Below are 21,441 nucleotides of genomic sequence, written 5' to 3'. Positions count from 1 at the left end.
TCTGGTCACTCCAGAGAGGCCTTTCCTGACCATGCTAATGATACCCATCCCCACTTCCTCTGAAGCACATTACCCAGTTTCACTTTCTTACTGGCACTTATCCTTATCTAATGTTATCTTATCTGTGGACTCACTGGTTTCGAGGTTCATCTATTTTAAGTCTCCCCTTCAAGAACGCAAGGTTCTGGAGAGGAGGGAACTATATCTGTCTTTCCATGTTTGTAACCATAATGCCTAAGGTGATGTCTGGTAAGTAGTAACTACTTCATAAATAGTTGTTAAACGAATGAATGAAGAGAAAGCAGTTGGGGGAGTAAGTGAACCATCGTTGCTACATAACTGCAAAACAGTTTGATACCATATTCTTGGATGAGGTGATACAACAGTGCGTAAGTCTTGCTATTAAAGTGTCTTCACGTTAGCTGAGTTGGCCCACTGTCTACACATCTAATAGCTTAGAACTTAGATCACCATTTACAGTGTACTTTAGCATGTGCCTACATTTATTTATTAGTTTCCCACAACTATCTCATAAGTAGGAAAGACAAGGACAGAAGCAGGATCATAGTTTTTACAGATGAAGAAACTGAGTTCAGAGAGGTTAAATTACTTCCCCAAGTCATGCACATAATAGGCAATAGGATTCGGTCTCCAGTTCAGTTTTGGGTGTTTTTTTTTTGTTTTTGTTTTTGTTTTGTTTTGTTTTTGTTTTGTAGCTTTCCTGCTATACCAGCCAGGATCTAACTCTTTTGTTTCCAAACAAATTAACCATTTATTCACTTATCCTTTCCAGAACCCTCAAAACGGTCCTTCAGACTGTGAAGGACTCTCTTAGGCACCATGCAGGAATAAAGCTATGCAGATAAAACTTTTTCTCTCTGGAAGATTAAAATGCACAAATGGCTAACCAACTTCAAGATATATGAGTTAAGTGTCTAATTAGTAGGAAAGCCTCAATGTTATAAAGGTAGAAAAACCTGGCTTGTGTAATAGTGGGACGGGCCTCCAGGAAAAACAGTTTTGTAGCTCTCCTTGGAAAGGTAGATGGATTTTAACATGAAAAAAGTAGAGAGAGGACATTCTAAGAAAAGGGAACAAAGTGAAAACAAGAAAATGTGATGTGCTTTCAGTAACTTGTGTGGGGTTAATTGAAGGAAGTGTTTGGAGCAGGGGAAAAATTGGAGGGAGGACTGGAATTCATGTTAAATGACAATTGTTGTTTGATGCCTTTAACATATCAGGATGGATTCTTGTGAGTCTTGTAAAATGCTAAGCCAGCTGCCATAGAAATACATTAGTCACACACCATTGAGGAAGGTAAGCCCCCAGCTGGTAGCAGGGGAAAGAAAATGGTATCAGAAAGCCTGAAAGCTCAAATTAAGACAGATTTGGGGCCAAATGTATTAATTTTGAAAGTTTGAAACACTATGAGTTAAATGCTTGGTATGGAATATCTACTTTTGGTAAAATATATATTTTTACACCCACAGAATCTCAATTTAAGTTCCATTAGGCAAAAAGTCAGAGAAATATATAAATTAGCTTGGGGGAAAAATTATTTCCATGATTATGATTTAGTTAGTAAAACTCTATAGCTGTATATTTAAATAGTCTATAAAGATACAGAGATACAGCACAGAAGCACATCACACACACACACACACACACACACACACACACACCCCACACTTTACACAAAGACCACACTGTACCACTACTTTCTCTGGTACACGGATGGAAAGTTCCATCCTGACAATACTTCCTGCACATGTTGGGATATGTTCAAGTTCACTTTTTACAACAGAATCTAATCCTCTTAATACCAAACTTGAGTTATACTTGTAATTCATTTATGTTGGTAGAACATTTGCAAGGTGATCTAAGAGATTGATGGTGAGAGCTTTTTACTTCAGAGATGTGGTTTTCACATCTCATGGACTTTCACAGGCAACACCATATTTGCGTACACATTCGTTGGTACGGTCATTTGGTTTTATTTGAAACCAAATTTTCTTGTTACTGTGGTTTTGAAAAGTGTGGACTATGGCCTCAGAAGAAAACGGACAAATCCTAGCTCTACCACACTGTGTGATGTGAGGAAGTAATAATCACCGACTTCACTGGGTTGTTGTCAGGATGAAATTAAATGAGACTTCATGTACAATGTTTTGAACACTACCTCACATGTATTAGCCACTTAGTAATCATATGCATTAATAATAATAATGGTAATAATCATCTTTAAAAATCAATGATGATCATTTCGTGAGTGCCTAATATGTTCCAGTTGCCTTAAACACATTAACTCTAATCTTCACAAAACCTCTATGGGTTAGATTATATTATCCCATTTTACAAATGGAAAAAAAAATGAAGTTCATAGGGATTCATAAACTTACCAAAATTGCTCCAAGGATAAACAGAGGAGCTGAGCTTGGAGCTGTATTTGACCCACCTTGTTCTTTGTTTTGCTGTTGCTATAATACCTTGAAGTACCTCATGTGCCTCAATAGACTTTCTTTCCTTTTGACTGGAATAATGCCTCATAAATATTATAACATACAAAAAAGTTCAAATAAGGCATCATTTACTGAATGGAACTTAAGAGATCTAAAGGATCCTTAATTTAAAGGAATTAAATAAAAGAAGAGTATGCAAAATAAAACTTTTACAAGCAAGCAAAGAAACAAAAATACATTCTAGTTGATGGGCCATCTGATAGTCATTTATACCTGACACTGGTATAATTAAAAAAGATGAATCTCTGGTTATATATGGTTAAGTTGTATGTTACTATTATCATCATTATGTAAGCAACATAGTTCCCGTTTGACCAAACCAAGTTACTCAATATTCATCACTGGTAAGGGAAAAGACCTCTAGACTGATTTAAAAACATTATAAAGAGTCTAGGGCAACTGGGTGGCTCAGTTAGTTAAGCGTCTGACTTCAGCTCAGGTCATGATCTCATGGCTTGTGAGTTTGAGCCCCGCATTGGGCACTGTGCTGACAGCTAAGAGCCTGGAGCCTGCTTTGGATAATGTGTCTCCCCTCCCCCGCTCATGCTCTGTCTGTCTCTGTCTCTCAAAAATAAACATTTTTAAAAAATAAATAAAAATAAAAACATTATCAAAAGCCAAAATAACAAGTCTGAAAAAAAATACAATAAGGAACATAACTGTTTCTTTTTGCTTCTTTATAATAGAAAATTGAAGCTCTGTAATCTTCATTTCATTGCAATTAACTTTAGGTCACCTTTAAAATCTCAAATGAATATTTTGTGGGTGGTATAGTTTATTCCAATAAAGCCTCCCTCGTTTGCTATTTTATTTGGAGGCTGACTGGGCAGGGCCACCCTGGGAGGCAGTGTGGTATGGTGGTTAAGAAAACAGAGTTGAGTTCCCATTGCATTTTTCCCATTTATTAGCTGTGTTAGATTGCACACATTAGGTAACTTTCTAAGCCTCAGTGTTTTCATCTGTGTGGACATGATAATAAAAGAATCTGTCTTGTGGAGTTGTTAGAAAGATTAGGGAAGAATACATGTGAAGCTGTTATTTCAGTGCCTTGCCAGAATAAGGCTTCAATAAATATTCGTGGTTACTCTTTTTACTGTGGAAAAGTAGAATGGTTTAGCAGAAAGCATATGAGATTTGGATAGGATATACAAGGCCTCATTCAATTACTTCCTACTTATGGAACTAAGCAAATACAGAACTGTCTTTCAGGAAGGGAATGTTGGAGAGGTTGGATTCTATATTCGAGGGGTTAGAAGGGTAAAGCCAGGATAGATCTTGAGGGACAAAAGTAGATTTTTTTCTAGGAAAGCCATGATAATGTATAAGTTGTCAGACTAAATCTTCAACCCCAGCAAAGATACTGAACTTTTAAACAGAAATAAAAAGTTCTCCAAAAAGTGACACAGACCAGAAAGCTAGCAGGAAGAAAAGGGATTTTTGATTCATATAGCTAGAGTGTGCCACTGAGAATCACATCCAGTTTTATGAACTGCTCATATGCTAGGACTTGCTCCATAATCTCAACACGCCTAAAAGGAATGCATGTCAAAAATTATAAAGGATCTGAGGTTTTATCGAACTTGCAAGCTAGCAAGTTAGCCTACCACCGTTTCATGGACGCTGATAGAAAATGCAAGACTCCTGGTCAGATATGAAGGACAGTTACTCAAGGCAATAGCAGTAGCCAGAGTATTGGCACTCGGTTGTGCCAGTTTCTCTAATACCAATGCCTAATTTTGAGGCAGTGCAAAAAAGTGAATAACATCTGCACACACAGGAGGTTGCATTGTGAGAGTGGAGTCCTGATCTGAGGAAATCCAAATCTAATAATGGGTAGTAGATGTTTGCCTGCCCTTTTCTCCAGAGGTGGACGCGATCTTTATTATAAGGGACAATAAGCACGCCTGCCCTTCGCCCAAGAGGGAGATACTATCTTTCAGGCTGATCACTGTGCACACATTCTTGTTCAGAACAAAGGTCAGCCAGTGTCACTGCTCACAAGATACACAGCAATGTGAGGGACCCATGGAGAATTATTGCCTAGCAATGCAGCAAGATATATTAAAGCTTCTCAAGTCATCCATGTTGGGAAGGAAAATGCCACTCACAAAAATCTCTTTAGGATTGTGAAACCTATTTATCAAGGCTTCATTTTCCCTACTCTAAGTTCCAACTGCCTAAAGCTAGGCTGGTCACTGCGGGAGCCAGCACTTACAATGTACTAACCATCAGCTCTGCGGAGCCAGGAAACACCCCTTCTGATGTGCCAGCTGGTTTGGGGCCTGATGCTTTGCATCCTCACAGCTGCCCGGATCGTGTTCTTTGCAGTGGGTGAGTGATTCCCTGGATAATGAAGAATGATAGGTAATTTTTTTCACCTGAATCCTGTTCTCTATTGACACACTGTGAAAACTCAGAAGACTGCTTATTTCAAACCCACTCTATAACTGTTCCATTGTTGTGAGAGGAGCACAGTGTCACAGTTCTGGCTGGGAGTCTCCCCAGGGGAACCCTGGCTTGCAGGATTCCAGGGGCAGGGCAACAAGAACCCAAAGAAGAGGCAAATCTCTCAATCTGCCCTGTAGCAACTTCCATGAAAGTGAAAGTTTGCAACGCAGGGATGGTCTGGGATTCTTTTCCAGGGACCTTCTTTCAGCATTCAATTTCCCAGTCCTTCCCATCAGGATCCTTTCTTAGAAAAGCATCAGACATTAAACAAAATTTACCTTAGTGTGGTTTAAAGTCATCTCTGTTGGGTGGGGTGGAGGAGACTTGATTTTTAAGCCCATTCTTCTAAATGAAGAAATAAATCAGTGTCTCTAAATCAGAATAATCATAGCAAACACTTACTAGCATTTGCCAGGTGCCAGAACCTCACACAAGTGCTTGGCATATGTTTACCCATTCAGTTAAGGTTATCTTTATATTATAAATGAGGTACAGAGACCTTATATAACTCTAAGGTCACACAAATAATAAGTGCAGAGCTAGGATTTGAACCTAGGCAGTCCAAGGATAGTCTGGGTTCTTGGACACTAACCAAGACAGCCTGTTGGATAGGAGAGTGCTAGCCCCCATAGTTAGCAGGCTCCACCCTATAGGCTGAACTTGAGTAGTGTATACTGATAAATCAATGGCTTTTAGTGTGTGTGGTGGGAAGTAAAGTTGCATTTAGAATAGATGAAAGCTAATTCTCACTAAGAAACAAAGATAGCAACTGCTCTTCCAGCCCAGATATAAGGCAATAAGAGTCACCCAACTAAAGTGATTAGCAGAAAGATCCCTTAAAAACAAACCATTAATATGGTAGGGCTGGGTTTTACATTCCCAAATCTTTGGAACTACATTCCCTAAACCAATGACAAATTACATCTCCATCAAGCACATGGTAACTGAAGCCCAAAGCTCATAAATCATCATCAAGAGGCCAGAATGCCATATGGCACCTGGCACACTCCCTTCTGACGGGACAGCTGCAGTGCACCCGTTCTCCCCGCTTCAAAGTCAGGAATTATTGAAAAGAGTTGTCCCAGATTCAGGTTTTAGGGACAATTAATTGGTGCTATCGATATCAGCTCATTCTGGAGCATCCTATTTACCAATCTCCAATTGTATCTGCTTATTTTCCTGAATGGCAATTTAAAAACCCTCCTTTGGCCCATTGACGCTTAGGCTCATCAACACCCAGAGTTAAGAAGTGACTCCAAGTAAATAATTGAAAGCTGTGTTTCTATGTAACCATGTCATATATGCAGTTGACAACCCCCTCAAAGTGTTTGCCATCTAAACTTGCTGGTTTGGGTTCCATTTACCGTTTGTGGCCCATTTAACATTTTTATCTGGCAACAGATGGAGACCCTCATGATCGCCCAAACCCTCATCACCTCCCACAACCATACATGCACACACACAGATAACCACACACACAAACATTTAAAATTACAGAAATCAAAGGAGTCTCACAGGTAATTCAGTTTACACTGCTCATTTTACAGATGAAACAACTGAGTTTCTGAGATACAGACGTGTTTACTTGGTCACTGTATTAGTTAGGCCCCTTATTTGCAAGCAACAGAACGTTACCTCAGATTAGTTTAAGCAAAAAAGGAGAATAATTACCATATGGACACAGAAGAGTTTCCAGGGTCTCAAGGGCAGAAATATAAGCAGACACCGGAACCTGAAGGAATCAAGGATTCAAGCCCTGTCTGCAGCCTTAATTTCTCTTTCCTCTACACGTGCTGCTTCAATGTGCTTTTTCTCTCTTTCTCTCTCAACCTGCTTCCTTGATTTTCCCACCTGAAGTCCAAAGATTTCAGGAAATAAACTCACTGACCTAGCCTAAATCAGTTGCCAACTTCTCAACCAATAACCCAAAACCCAGGAACACGGTCATATGGTAACATGACTGCTTCCGCTGCAACAATGTGGTTGGGAGGAAAATTCCCAGAAGATGAGCATGGGACAAAATGTTCCATATGAATCTAGAATTTTAGAACTCCTCACTCTTGGTTGTGTTGTGAGAGGCTTTTGGCAAAATGGCGGAGAAGTAAGGAGCTCCGTGCATTTTGCTTGCACCCACCTCTCAAACAGAGAAGGCCTGAAGTCATAGGACACTGATACACAGGAGTTTGGGAAGAGAAAGAGACAGAATTCTCTTGGTTGTGTTGCCTTTTCTGCTTCATCTCTTAGCCTGTTATTTGGGGTTTTCTTTACATTTTTTTAACATTTTTTTATTTTACTTTTTTGAGAGACAGAAGCAGAGAGCAAGGAGGGGAGGAGCAGAGAGAGAGGGAGACACACAATACAATTAAGGCTCCAGGCTCTGGGCTGTCAGTACAGAACCTGACATGGGACTTGAACCCATGAACTGTGAGATCATGACCTGAACCAGTCTGAAGCTCAACTGACTGAGCCACCTAGGCACCCCTCTTATCCTGTTATTTATAAATTAATAATTCAAACATATGTAGAATCTATACTGCACTCATTCATAACTATTATTTATTGAAGACCTCCCAGATATATTCTGTGCACTTAACAACTACATAGTTGCATTTCGTTTTCATGATTGCTTGGCAGAAGAAGTAATATTAACTCCATTTTATGGATCCACACTGAGTCTCAGAAGGAATGAATAAATAACAGCCAAACCCAGTAACTAATGTTCATCAACAGATGAAGGATCAAATAAATGTGGTATAGATACATAATAGGAAATACATAATAGGCTGTATAGATACAGCCATAGGAAAGAAAGGTATCCTTTCATTTGCAACAACACTGGATGGACCATGAGCACATTATGCTAAACAAGGTAAATCAAACAAAGACAAGTACCATAAGATATCATTTATATGTGGAATATAAAAAGTCAACCCTACTGTAAAAAAAGAAAGAAAACAGAGAGTAAAATGGTGGTTACCAGGGGGTGTGGGGAAGTGGGGATAAGATGGATGGTGTTTAAGAGAACAAACTTTCAACAAGTAGTCAGTAGAGATCTAATACATAATATAAAGAATAAAGAATATAAAGAATACTGTACTATAATTATGTAATGTGGCAAATATCACTACAATGGTAATCAATTATAATATATAAATGTATCAAGGTAAATATAAATTGTGTAAACCTTAAATTTACACAATGTTACATGTCAAATTTATTCAGTTAAAGAAAGTTGAAGATGAGAATGAGTGCAGAGAAGAGAACATAGTAGAGGGAAATAAATGAAATCAACTCTGAGCTTGAAGAGAGGTGTACCTGGAGGCAAACTGTAAGTTCAAAACACCAAAATCACTTATTGAGATAAAAGAGAAAAAATGTGAGTTTCTTTTAAGAACCCACAGGAAAGCCAGCCTTACTAAATTTAAAAGACATTAGTTAAGGTTTCCAGGCCCCAAAATATCAATCCCATTACCAGTTATTCCACCATTTTTATCATTGATTTCATGGCAAGGAGGTCTAAAATACTCATGGAGACTATTTTAGGGAAAGCATGTGATGATTACAATCAAAATTAAAAGTTAGAAGTTGAATGATTCTTATTCCTCTTCTTATACATTTGGATTGTAGAGTAATCAAGCAAATTAGCCCCCAAAAATGTGTAAGCAACACACCGCTCACCCTGAGGTGTATCCTAAAGAGGGTGAACTGAAGAGCCAGTGCTCTGCAGGCCACCGGGCTATAGACAGATCAAGTCCTGAAGTTCCATTTCCACTAGATGTGGGGGAACTAGAACGAGGCCTGTGCCAGGCTAATGGCCACTCCAGTCCCCAGGGAATCATGTGCCCCTCAGTGATTGTCTCCGGGCATTTTAACAGAGCAGTAACTCCTGATGCCTACGGGGCAATTTTCTGAAAGAAGCTAAGAGGAGATTAAGAGTTAAATTCAGGCACATTGGACATTTCCAGCAGCAACATGGGGAGGTAAATTCTTTCATCATATTTTACAGATGAAAAGCCTGAGGCTCAGAAGACTTGGATACTTGCCTGAGGTCACAGAGGGAGGAATCACAGAGCTGGCACCGAACACACATCTGTCAGACTCTACAGGCTCTTTCTGGTATCTCTGCCACTGGCAGGACAGTCCCCACACCCTGTCCTGAGCTGGGGAGACGTACAGAAGGGTCTCCTCATAGCCCCCTGATCCTTGTTCTCAGTTTCAGAGAGAGAGAGAGAGAGAGAGAAGAAGGCAGACACAGAACACTCTAGAAAACTCCTTCCTCGCCCTCTGAGACCAATCCTCTGTTCCTGGTCTTATATTAATCACTTCCTGTTCTTAATGCTCTTAAACAGAGGCCAGCCCCTCCCTTCAAGTCCTACCTTTCATCCTTGTGTACTTGATATACCCCTCACTTCCTCTTCCATCAAGTCTCTCCCTTCTCTTTGGTTGTTCTCTCTCATTTCTTTGCTCCTTTGTATTTTCTTTAATTTAGCTCTTCTCAGCACTTCCTCATTTTCTTGCCACAATGGCCTCCCAGCTGTGCTCTGACTTTTGGGTTCCTACTCTCCTCCATTCCCTATCTCCCAACCAACTCCAACCCCCCAAAGACCCCCAGTGTTGGGTGGGTTGTGCATCCTGGATCCTCACTGTTCACACTCCCTCCACTCAAGACACTGACTCCACCCTTGCCTCAGTCTGACCTGCATGAAAGTTGATGCCTACAAATGCTCTGTAGGGGATAAATGATAGCAACAAAAGAAAAATGGAAGAGGAAGGCATAAATATTTATCTATTCAAATATATTCTAAAAACACAAATGTGTGTGTTTAGAAATGAACTTTAAAAATTAAGTAAAGTGTTGAATATTATGAGACTTTTGTATCCAAATGTGTATGCCTTCGATTCAGAAATACAAGATATTAACATTAGATTGTTACTAGAGACCTATCTTTCCCCCTGTGAATTGTAGGAATTGTTATGCTTTCCCTCAGAAAAAAATGTAGTAATTCTAATTCTCCAACACTTTCCTTTCAATTGACTACATTCCTTATAGATCAAATCCACTGTCCCACTGCTTTACTTTCTTTAATCAATATCTGAGTAGAAAAGAATTATTATATTCAGAAGCAGCAGCAGTATGGGAAATCTGATGCCCTAATTTTGACATTCCAGATAAAACTTCTGGTGCAAAGAAGACTACACCATATATATATATTTTTAAAGGTTTATTTATTTTTGAGAGAGAGAGAGCACAAGTGGGAAAGGAGCAGAAAGAAAGGGAACAGAGGATCCAAAGCAGGCTCCTTGCTGACAGCAGTGAGCTGATGTGGGGTTCAAACTCACAAACCATGAGATCGTGACCTAAGCCAAAGTCGTATGCTCAACCAACTAAGCCATGCAGGTGCTCTCAGAGCAGACCACACTATAAAGGATCATCCCATTTAAAGTGGATCTGCTACATGAAAAATGTGGGTTCCCCAAGTAAATGAATTATTTGGTCATTCTTCACCATACAAAGGTTTCATACACACACAACCACACACACAAATTCTTTGAAATGTGCTGACCTTAAAGAGTTAAAGCAGTATTCAATACACATTTGTGTACAACTTCTCTAGACTGGAATAGTTCCTCTGAAAGAAGATCACTTGTAAGCAAAGCTCGACTCAAGAAACCCAACCACTGATTCATATGAAAGACAAAGATGGGGGCCTGGAAGGCTCAGTCAGTTAAGTGACCAACTTTGGCTCCAGTCATGATCTCACAGTTCATCGGTTCAATCCCTGCATCACGTTCTGTGCTGACAGCTCAGATCCTGGAGCCCGCTTCAGATTCTGTGTCTCTTCTGACCTCCTCTGCTCATGCTCTGTCTCTCTCTCTCCTAAAAAAAATAAACATTTAAAAATTTTTTTAAAAAATAAATAAAGAAAAAATTGTTAGCATCTTGGAAGAGCCCACAAGAAAAGCCATCCTTAAAGATAGTAGAATTGAGGGGCACTTGGGTGGCTCAATTAAGCATCTGACTCTTGGTTTCGGCTCAGGTTGTGGTCTCATGGTTTGTGAGTTCGAGCCCCATGTTCAGCTCTGTGCTGGCAGTGCAGAGCTTGCTTGGGATTCTCTCTTCTTCTCTCTCTGCCCCTTCTCCACTTGCTCTGTTTCCATCGCTCTCAAAATAAACTATAAAAAAAAAGAATTTAAAGGATGTTGTTTGATGTCCCAAGGCCCCCAAGTATCCATCATATTACCATTCATTTCATCACTAGCTACCTTTAGCCTCGAGTTGTCAAGAAACATCAATGCTAAGTACAATTCCTTAAGTCCCTTGTTTTTAAGCTTTTTTGTTACAAAACTCTTTAAGATTCTGATTTCTTTTTTTTTTTTTTTATTTGAGAGAGAGAGAGAGAGCACACGGGCCAGGGAGGGGACATAGGGAGAGAGAGAAAAGAATCTTAAGCAGGCTGCATGCTAAGTGTAAAGCCCAATGCAGGGCTCGATCTCACATGCCATAAGATCATGAGCTGAGCCAAAATCAAGAGTCTGATGCTCAACAGACTCAGCCACGCAGGTACACCTAAGATTCTGATTTAAAATTTCCCCCTAAAATATGCTCATCCACCAGAGACACACCAAATTTGGTCTCATTTTTTTTTTTTTTGAAGGGTAGGTGAGTCCCCCTGCCTGAAGCTAAAGCCTTAATTATCACTTAGCAACTTAATAAGGAACTAACAGTCAGCTGAGCACAAAAACAGAGCAGAAGGCAAGTCCTAAATTCATGGCATCAAGTGAGCCGAAAGGATCCCATGAACCAAGCTGGAGGAACACATCCTTGAAAGCTCTGAAAATTCTGCACTGAAGAATGAAGGTAGCAGAGGTTGAGAATTGTTTTAGAAGGGTTTACATAACTTTCAAGTGAGTGACGATTCATTCCCTGAGAATTCTTGAGACCAGAGTTCTACCATATCTTTACAATTTCTTAAATTATACATTCTCAGACAATGACTATCCAAGATGTGGCCAGAGCTGTGATGAAACACTTCAGAGCATGTGAGCATAATTCCATACTACATTATAAGGGATTTCTATGAAATTACATGATGTGTCTTTCTGAACTTCAAGACTACCCTAAAACACAAGGGTTCTGAAACTTATCAGTACATTCCAACTATTTGGCTTTCTTATAACAAAGCTTTCAGAAATGAAGAATATTTTTTAAGACTACTTTAATTGGCCAAAATAGACAGTCCCCAATTTAAACAAGAGAAGTTTTGTCATTAAATGGCTGACTTGGCCAAGCATAACATTCTTTTCATCACTTTCTTTTTCACCCAGTGTTTTTCTGTCTTAAAGATATTATGTCTCCTAAACTTTTCTCCAGTTTTTCCTTACAGTGAATCCACTTAAGTCACAAAAGCTACTCATTGGAAACAAACTTCTTCATTAGCCAATAGGCAATTAGAAAGCGGCTCAAATTTTAGACTTCAGCTCTATTTTAAGACAAAAACGATTCTTATTCTTGCTTTGATCTAAGATCACTTGGGAAATCCAGAAGCACTTCTTAAGGAACTTAGCTCACCATTTTTGGCAGAGAACTCAGAAAACATGGAATAAGGATCTGACCACCCAAGATGGACCACCTAATACATGTGTAAGAGAAGGGCAAAGGTGTATTGTCCATTCGTTAGTTCAGGAACATTCTAACGGAACTCAGGGTCCCCCAAGGAGCACCATCCCATTTGTACAAATATGGTCTAAATCATTAATATTTATTTCTCAGTTTTGCTGACACCAGTTCCAATGTGCTAATAGGAAATTTCCAGCTGCCTGAGGAGTGCTCCTCGTTCATGTATTTCTGGGAGTCTCCAGAGTGTGCCTTCCATGTGTGGTTCCCATAGCATTCACAGTGCATGACTGGTGGCTGCTGCTGCTCTGGGAGGCACAGCAGACCTCTGCTGGGGATCACCTGGCAGATGGGACAGAATGAGACCTGCCTGCAACTGCTCTAAGCACTGCAACCCTCCTGTGGAGAAGAGGCTCCCTGCCTTTGTGGTACACTCTATAGATGGGTCCCTACGCAGTATGTCACTGAGCCTCTATGTGTCACAAATTGTCATCGCATGGCTTTCATTTACAGTTGCCCCTCTCTTCCAAGCTCAGACAGGCTCCAGGAGCTGGGCTGTGATTCAAGTCTCATCAATTCCACGGCTGGACTCTGTCTTCCTCTTTCTTTCTGGTGAGTAAGACTTTCGTATAAAATCCTCCTCCACCCCAAGGGCTGTTTCTCACAAGATCTGCTTAGCCCCCTACAGTCATCAGCTCAACTCACCTGTTGTGGATACAGCTAAGCCCCAGCTGAGGTCCTTGCTACTCAGAGCCTACTTCAACAAGGCTGCAAACATTTCCTTGGAGGTGATCAGACACTATCTATGACATACAATCATCTTGATCGGAGGAAATAACATGTCCCACATCATAAAGAACAAAGAGGATTTGATTGAGGAAACAAAAGGCCACCTAGGGCAGGCAAATAAGGAAAGGCAACGAGAGCAAAAAAGGGAAAATATCAGAAGGAAATAGAAGGCAGCGGGTTTGTGCCAGCAAAGGGCTTCCTGGTAATGTGGTTGACAAGGTTTAAAAGCAGCTTTTCATTCCTACAATGATAAGATGGTCATTCCCAGTTGAATCAGGCCCCAGGCTCCACTCCAAAGCACTTTGCATACAGGGTGGGTGAATGCAATGTGACCTACTTGTGTCTGTAATCCGGGAAAGCCAGAAGAGGAATAATGACAGGGTAAAGAAAATTCATTATGCTATTTACCCCCCTCGGACTGAACGCCCCAGCTGTTTGATTTTGCTGATCCTAACAGGCTGTAGTATGGTGTTGGGGATGGCAATCGCCTGCCAACCATTGGACGTTTCTGTGGGCTTAATTATTCTCTGATAATAACTTCTCCCTCTTTCTATAAAGAACAGATGATCAACAATACCAGCCCAGGGTCCTTCATACTATGCAGGGGAAGATACAGCTTTTCCCAAACATAGTTTATGAATGTCATAGCCACATTTTTATGTACTCACTGTAAAGTTTTAATATCAATAAAAACAGTCTTTCCATTACACATATTTAAATAAATGCTTTCCATGTGAAGCAACAGTAATTATTATCAATATTTGGGTGAACCAGAATACCGGTGACAGCTCCAGCAGCTGCATTCAGCTTTGGCTCAGTAACAAAACGCAGAAAGCTCCCCAGTGAGAAACAAGGCAGGGTCTGATGAATTCCACCCAGCTCTTCAGTTACAGATTATTAAAAGATGAATTATAAAATTGGCACCATAATGGCCATGCACATTCTTTCTGGCCAGCATCATCCCCAAGACTCTGATAGTCGCAGAAGAATCTTTAAATCAGAGGACAATGCAGGTCTAACTCAAACAGACAGTGTTTGTAAAGCTGCCAGGCACCATTAGCGCGCGCACTTCCCTGAGCGATTGTTCAATTACTTACCACAGACAGCCACATGCAGTTGCTAATGGGACAAAGACAATGGGGGATGACATCAGGGTGTGAACATGGCCATTTTCTAGTCCCTGGATAAGAATGAAGGAGATGGAGGCAAGTGGACGATGCTCTCAAAAGATATTTAACCAGAAGCCCTGGACCAAGAGCAGAGTTCTACATGGCTTCCTATGCAGATAAAGGTTTTTGGCAGCATGTTCATGTGAATTCTAGGTGGAGGTCAGCAAAATATGCTGAATCTATTAGGATGTTGACTCTTTCCAGTACCGCACACTAAATATTTATTCCCTTTCAGATTTCCTGTTTTAGTAAGAGTTCTCCAGATAAACAGAACCAATAAGATAGATAGATCTAGATCCAGATACCTGTAGACACATAAATAGAGAGATAAATATAGATACAGATACATTATAAGTAGATATATTATGTCATGTAATATAACAGATACAATGTAGATAGATTACATATTATATTTATTATACACAATTATATTATATATTATATAGATCCTAGAGAGAGAGATATAGAAAGATAGATACAATATATCTATATCTATATATAGAGAGAGAACGAGAAAGAGATTGAGTTTTTGGAATTAGTTCCTGCAATTCTCGGCACTGGCAATCTGGAAATCTGTAGGGCAGGCCAGCAGGCTATAAATTCAGGTAAGAGTTGATGTTTCAGTCTGAAATCTGCGCAGCAGGCTGGTGGGCAAGAGATTCAGGCAAGGTTTTTATGTTGCAGTCTTAGAGAAAAACCCAACTGATTAGATGAGGCCCACCCACATTACAGAGAGTAATCTGTGATTATAAATGTTTATTACATCTAAAAAATATCTTCACAGCAACATATTGACTGGTATTTGACCAAACAACTGGACACCAGAGCCTAGCCAACTTGACACCTAATATTAACTATCACAGTGCGCCTGTGTGGCTCAGTTGGTTGAGCATGCAACTCTTGATTTTGGCTCAGGTCATTATCCCAGGGTCATGGGATCAAGCCTTATGTCAAGCTCTGTGCTGAGTGTGGAGTCTGCTTAGGATTTTCTCTCCCTCTCTCTCTTTTTCTCTCTCTCCCTCTCTCTCTTTCTGTCCCTTTCCCCTGCTCACATGCTCTTTATAAAATAAAATAAAACAAAATAATAAAATAAAATAAAACCATCACATTACTTTTTCCCAAAATATAATGGCTGAAGATAGAATATGTATATTAATGAGGGTTCTCACCAATCCATATATGTAGCTGAGTATGGCTGCCACTGCCTGCCTCACGCTAACACACATCCCCTAGGACATAAAGACAGCAGGCATCTTTCAGAGTGGACCCAGGAAGGATAGATGTGCACAGGACTTCAGTGAGCTGACGTGAGGGCTGGTGTCTCCCTCCCTGACCCTCCACCCTTTCTAGGTTGACCTTTCTCTAGCACACTTGAGGGAGTATCCACACAAAGGGAGCTTTGACACATTCCTGTGTACCTATCACTTAACTGTCTTACTGGTCTCAAGGTGACCTTGGACCCCCACTTGTGATGCCCCTGGGAATCCCTTGAAGAAGGCTAATGGTTTTCCCTTAACAAGAGGCTGACCTCTAGGCAGATGGGACCAGGAAAAGAACTCTTCAGTGCTCTCTCCTTTAATTCCTCATCTAACACACCAGGTGGTATGGGTGCAACAGACTTTGCTGAAGGTTTGGAGATAACTAGAAGATACTGCAACGTAGAAAGAAATTAATACTGAACACTAATCATGATAGTTCAATGTCTACAGAAATTTACCAAGATAAACCCTTCTTAGGAATTCCCCCTTAGAATACAGTGCAATTCCAAATCTCAATTCCCTGTCTTATGGTCCATCTTTCCCTTACCCCTTGGAGACAGAGCTATTTCCTCCATCCTTCCCAGAGTGACTCTCTGTCCCCTTTCTAGGACCAATCTACAACCATACCAAGACAATCTGTGGTCCTCCACAGTCTCCAGCAATATCTTTCCAATCCTGGGATTATTCATCCAGAATGTGCTCTGGTCAATAATCCAAATTAGGCTATGGTATTTCAAATACAGTCACCCATGGAGACTTCTCCACAGTGTGATGTGAAATGTGATCTCATATACCCCAGGTTCTTCCTTTAGTCTTCTTGGGTACCATAGATAACTTCTGGACAAAACACGCACACATGATGCAAACATACACATAACAAAACAAAAATAATTCTCTGAAGCAGTGCAGTTCAAATTTAGAAGAACAAAGAAAAATATTTTCTTCAAACAAAAAAATCTGTCAAGCTTTGCCCACAATAGAAAGGATAATTTATGTTTTTGTGCATAGTGAATTTAGTCCCCCTTTTCATCAGCTCGCTATTCCTGACGACTCTTGGGAGCCCAAGTAGGCCTGGGCAATGGAACACATCAGAGAGCCTTTCCTAACATCAGAATTTCTCTCCCCTGAATAATACCCTAAGACAGTCCTTCCCAACCTTGATCATGGCACATAATAAACTCATGGTATAATAAACTCATATAGTACAACAGAACAAATGGACTAGTCAGTTTATCACAAGAGGCTGCCCCACATCCCATTTGGCCTCTCAGAGTCAGAAAGGAAGCTGTACTTTGCCACATATACATAGCACCCCAAAGGAACCCCAGCATACCTGTTGGGAAGCTCTGCCCATGCCATGTGCATTTCCCTTGAACCAGATAAAAATTTTAGACAAAACTTTCTATTCCAGTGTCATTGGCAAGTGGCAGGAGAACCATATAAAGATAGATTCTCCCATCATTAGCAGTAAACCCCAAAGGCTGGACTGAGAAGCTGGGCTGTGGTTTATTAGACTCATCTATAATAACTGACCTTCAAAACACTGAAAGAGAATTTCTCTCTGAATTCAGCTGTAACAATTCCTAAGTTAAGAAAATGTGCTTGGAAAAAGCTGACTGGAGAGTTTGACTACTCTTTTATAGAGGAAAAAAACAAAGTTCTTATACTCTAGAAAAATCTCCCCTTTGTCACCTGAAAAGGTGAAGAACAACAAAGACAATTGTAGTCTCAACCTTCTTGATAAACATGAAAAATTCTATTGCTTAAGAGCATTTGTACCCAAATCCTGGTTTGTTGACTGTCATTGAAAAATAAGGACAGTGTCTTTCTTATTTTCCACTGTATCCCAGTTGCTAGGAGAATGTTTGGCACCCAGTAAATGTTCAATAAATATTTATGGAAACAATGTGCCCCACAATCTGCAGGAGTGGACAACTTTTAGTATACCATCCAAAATTTAGGAAATCGAAATTCATTCCATTTGTCAATTACAGTTTAAGTAGATTATCTAGCAGGGGGGCAGCTTTCTTGGAATAAGATTTCAGACAGAACTCCATCTGTTGACTAATGATACAGATATTAAGAAATAAGAAGTCTCTAACAAAATTGTGAAGTCCGGCCTCCGCCTGTGTAGAGAAGCAGTTCAAGTGCCATTATCTGCTTACACGGCAGGACAAGAGTCATTCAACTCCTGTTCTTCACCTTCAGATTTTGTTGAGAAAGCAGAGACCCCTACCATGAGCCAAACAGGCACTCATGCCATTTCAACTATAAGACATCCTGCTGGCCAAATTCTCCCCTGAATGTTCAAAATGTTTCTAAACATATTCACTAGTTTCTTGATGAGAGTCAGTAGCTGATGCAATGCAAATGGCTGTGCTAAAATAAACACAAGCACAGTTAAAAATGTATTCAAATCATCATTCTTTTTGTTGTTGTTGTTCTTAATAACTGGACCAGAAAGGAGCCAAAGGAGTCACATCTATGACAAAAGAAGTTGTTTAAGCAAATACATAGTGTATACAAGCAAATATATTAGTAAGATTATAGAAGACCTCATTAATCCTACTGTCAAACCTAAAATTTCAAATATCTTTATAATAGTTATTGATACATAAAAGGGTTTAGGCTTTAAAGTTTTTTTTAATGTTTATTTATTTTTCAGAGCGAGACAGAGAATGAGCAGGGGAGGGGCAGAGAGAGAAGAAGACAGAATCTGAAGCAGGCTCCAGGCTCCAAGCTGTCAGCACAGAGTCTGATGCAGGGTTTGAATTTATAAACCATGTGATCATCACCTGATCTGATGTCAGATGCTTAACCGACTGAGCCACCCAGGCTCCCCAAAGGGTTTAAATACAGTCATATATTTATTAAAGCATGCTAATTGGATTTTCCCATCATTGCTTTGTTGTACTCTGTGACCTTTAATGATGCACTAAAAAGTGCTAAGCACATAATCCACAGTATTTCACTTTATAGTAGCTTAAGTTACTCTAAATTAGTGAGGTTTTGTTCTATGGAAACATTGAGCTTATGAACACAAATAATACTGCTCAACTAAATATATGGGATTAAAAAAATAGAATACTTCCACACCAAAACATACAACCCCTTTGCAAACACTGATTCTAGTCCTTTCTCCTTGACTATGACCAACACGTCATCCTAGAAATAGTGACTGAATAACACAATGGAAAGAAGGCAAAATAAAGGAAATGTTTTTTTCTTATCGTCTATATCCTGATATTTGTCTAGTTTACCACTAGATAAACTATTCACTTTGTGAAAATTAGATCCTAAGTCACAAAATCACAGAAAAGAAAGTGAGAGCCAGACCATGCTTCTGTCAGCAAAGACAAACAGGTTTCTATCTTGGTCTTAGATTCCCTAGAAGGTACTTTTTGTAACGTTATTTAAGATTTATTTCACACATACCTAATAAACATCTTCCCCGTGCAAATTCACACTTCTATTATGCTTCTAGTATTTCCCTTATTTGGTGACTTAAGTTGGAGGACACCTGATTAGCCACTTCTGGCTGGAACTACTCCTTTCTAAGTTTATACTTTCAAGATGCATTTATTTTATGACCTTCTCTGTGCCAAGCACTGGGCCTAGGCCTACAGAGAAAATAAGGCAGTCCCTTGCCTAAGTAATAAGCTCACAAGCTAGAGGAAAAAACAGACCCGTAACAAATCAAGTTAATGCCACTTTATCTGGAATATAACAGAGGTAGTTACAAAGGAGGGCCAACTCTGTCTGGGTGCTGAAGAGGGCCATATGGAGAAAACAATAGTTCATATGGTTCTTCGAAAGATGAGGAGATGTCCTCTGAAGGAAATATGAGCACAAGGCATTCCAGACAGCATGGATGGCTATGAGTGGTGAGGAGAAAACAGTGGGCAAATGATGCATAGGCCATTATCATCAGAAAACAATAGCGTGGGGGATGGGTAAATGCTGGAAAGCCAAATTTAAAAACCAAATCATGAAGATCTTATATGTCCAGGATTATTCCGCTCATTTTTGTAAAAGCCAATGTCTTTTAACCTATTTTTAAGTCACAGAAAGCTTCAATTAATTGATGAAAACCACGACTCTTCTTAGAAAACACACAACATGTATATACAATGTGTTCCCTGACCACATAATACCTCTCCACTAACCAGACACACCACCCTTTGTCTTTTCATGCTCCTTGCAGGTCCAGGCTTTTTAATCTGAAGATCAGGGTCCCCAGTCAGACCTTGACACAAAAACTTGAATCTGAGTGCGAGAGTCCGAAGAAGTTGTCTTCACAACTCAGACTGGTTTTCCCTCCTATCTCCAGTACTAAACTTCNGTATTCCCCTGATGAGGAGGGATGCTGAGCATCGTTTCATGTGTCTGTTGGCCATATGGATGTCCTCTTTGGAGATGTGTCTGTTCATATCTTCTGCTCATGNAGTATGGTATTGGCACAAAAACAGACACATAGACCAATGGAATAGAATTGAGAACTCAGAATTGCCTCTCCCACATCTTCCTATTCTCTCCTGCAGCCATGCTATGGAGAAGCCTTCAAATTTTGAAATATTTCTTTATTTTGGAAGATCTCCTTCTGCTCTTCCTCCTTTATTTTCAACTTTAGGTTGTAACAATCATACCACTAATATCTGTAATCACTCTCATCCAGCACAGCCCATACTAGAACTCTGAAGATTTTTAGAGTCCCTCTTCTCTCACCCCATCTACAATTAGCTTCGAGATGTAAAGATGGGCAAGCTAAAAATAGCTATAACTTTAACATTTCTCCTTTGATCTTATTTTTCTATTTTAAAAACTTATATTACCCTATTATGGATCTTGTACAGGCTCTCAAGAATCTCTTTAATAAAGAGACTAAGATTAAGGCTAAAGGTAATGAGTAATTAGCAGTTCCCACAATTCGATGTACTATGCATACATCCTATATCACAGTGTTCTTACTGACCTCAGAGTTTGATTGCTACTTTATTCTTTTTACTTTATTTATTTCTTTTGAGAGACAGCATGAGCAGAGGAGGGGCAGAGAGGAAGGGAGAGATAGAATCCAAAGCAGACTGAGTTGTCAGTGCAGAGCCTGATGTAGGACTCAATCTCCTGAACTGTGAGATCATGAACCAATTTGAAATCAAGAGTCAGAGGCTCCAGGCTGAGCCACCCAGATGCCCCTGGTTGCATCTTTAATTTATTAAATTTGCATATATAAAATTAAATATATTTAATTTATTAATATATATTTAATTTATATTTAAATATAACCTAGGGCTCATGACATTTTTTCCCTAAACATCTCAACCCACGATATAAATATCAAATAGATCATTGTGTCTCCATGGACAACAAATCCTGGGTGCCTATGAACAAGTCAAGAAGGAAACATTCTCCATGTTTCCTATCCCCACTTGCCCATACATGCTTCAAATATCTCAAAAAACATCTCAAGAAAATGTGCCAGCTGAAGTCCCAAAGACAGAGGAGGCAAACTCATGCCTGGAGTAAGGATAGATATCTGTCAAAATAAATCACTGCCCCTTTAGGGTGAAAAGGGTCCTATGTGGTTAACTTATCAACAAGAGGCTGGATGGTTTCCTCAAACGACAGTCTCTGCTTCTGGCAGT

This window comes from Crocuta crocuta, unplaced genomic scaffold (genome assembly GCF_008692635.1).
Source record: "Crocuta crocuta isolate KB4526 unplaced genomic scaffold, BGI_CrCroc_1.0 scaffold10, whole genome shotgun sequence".
NCBI classification, from domain to species: domain Eukaryota; kingdom Metazoa; phylum Chordata; class Mammalia; order Carnivora; family Hyaenidae; genus Crocuta; species Crocuta crocuta.
The sequence above is the reverse complement of the archived record's forward strand: the minus strand, read 5'-3'. Positions refer to the sequence as shown.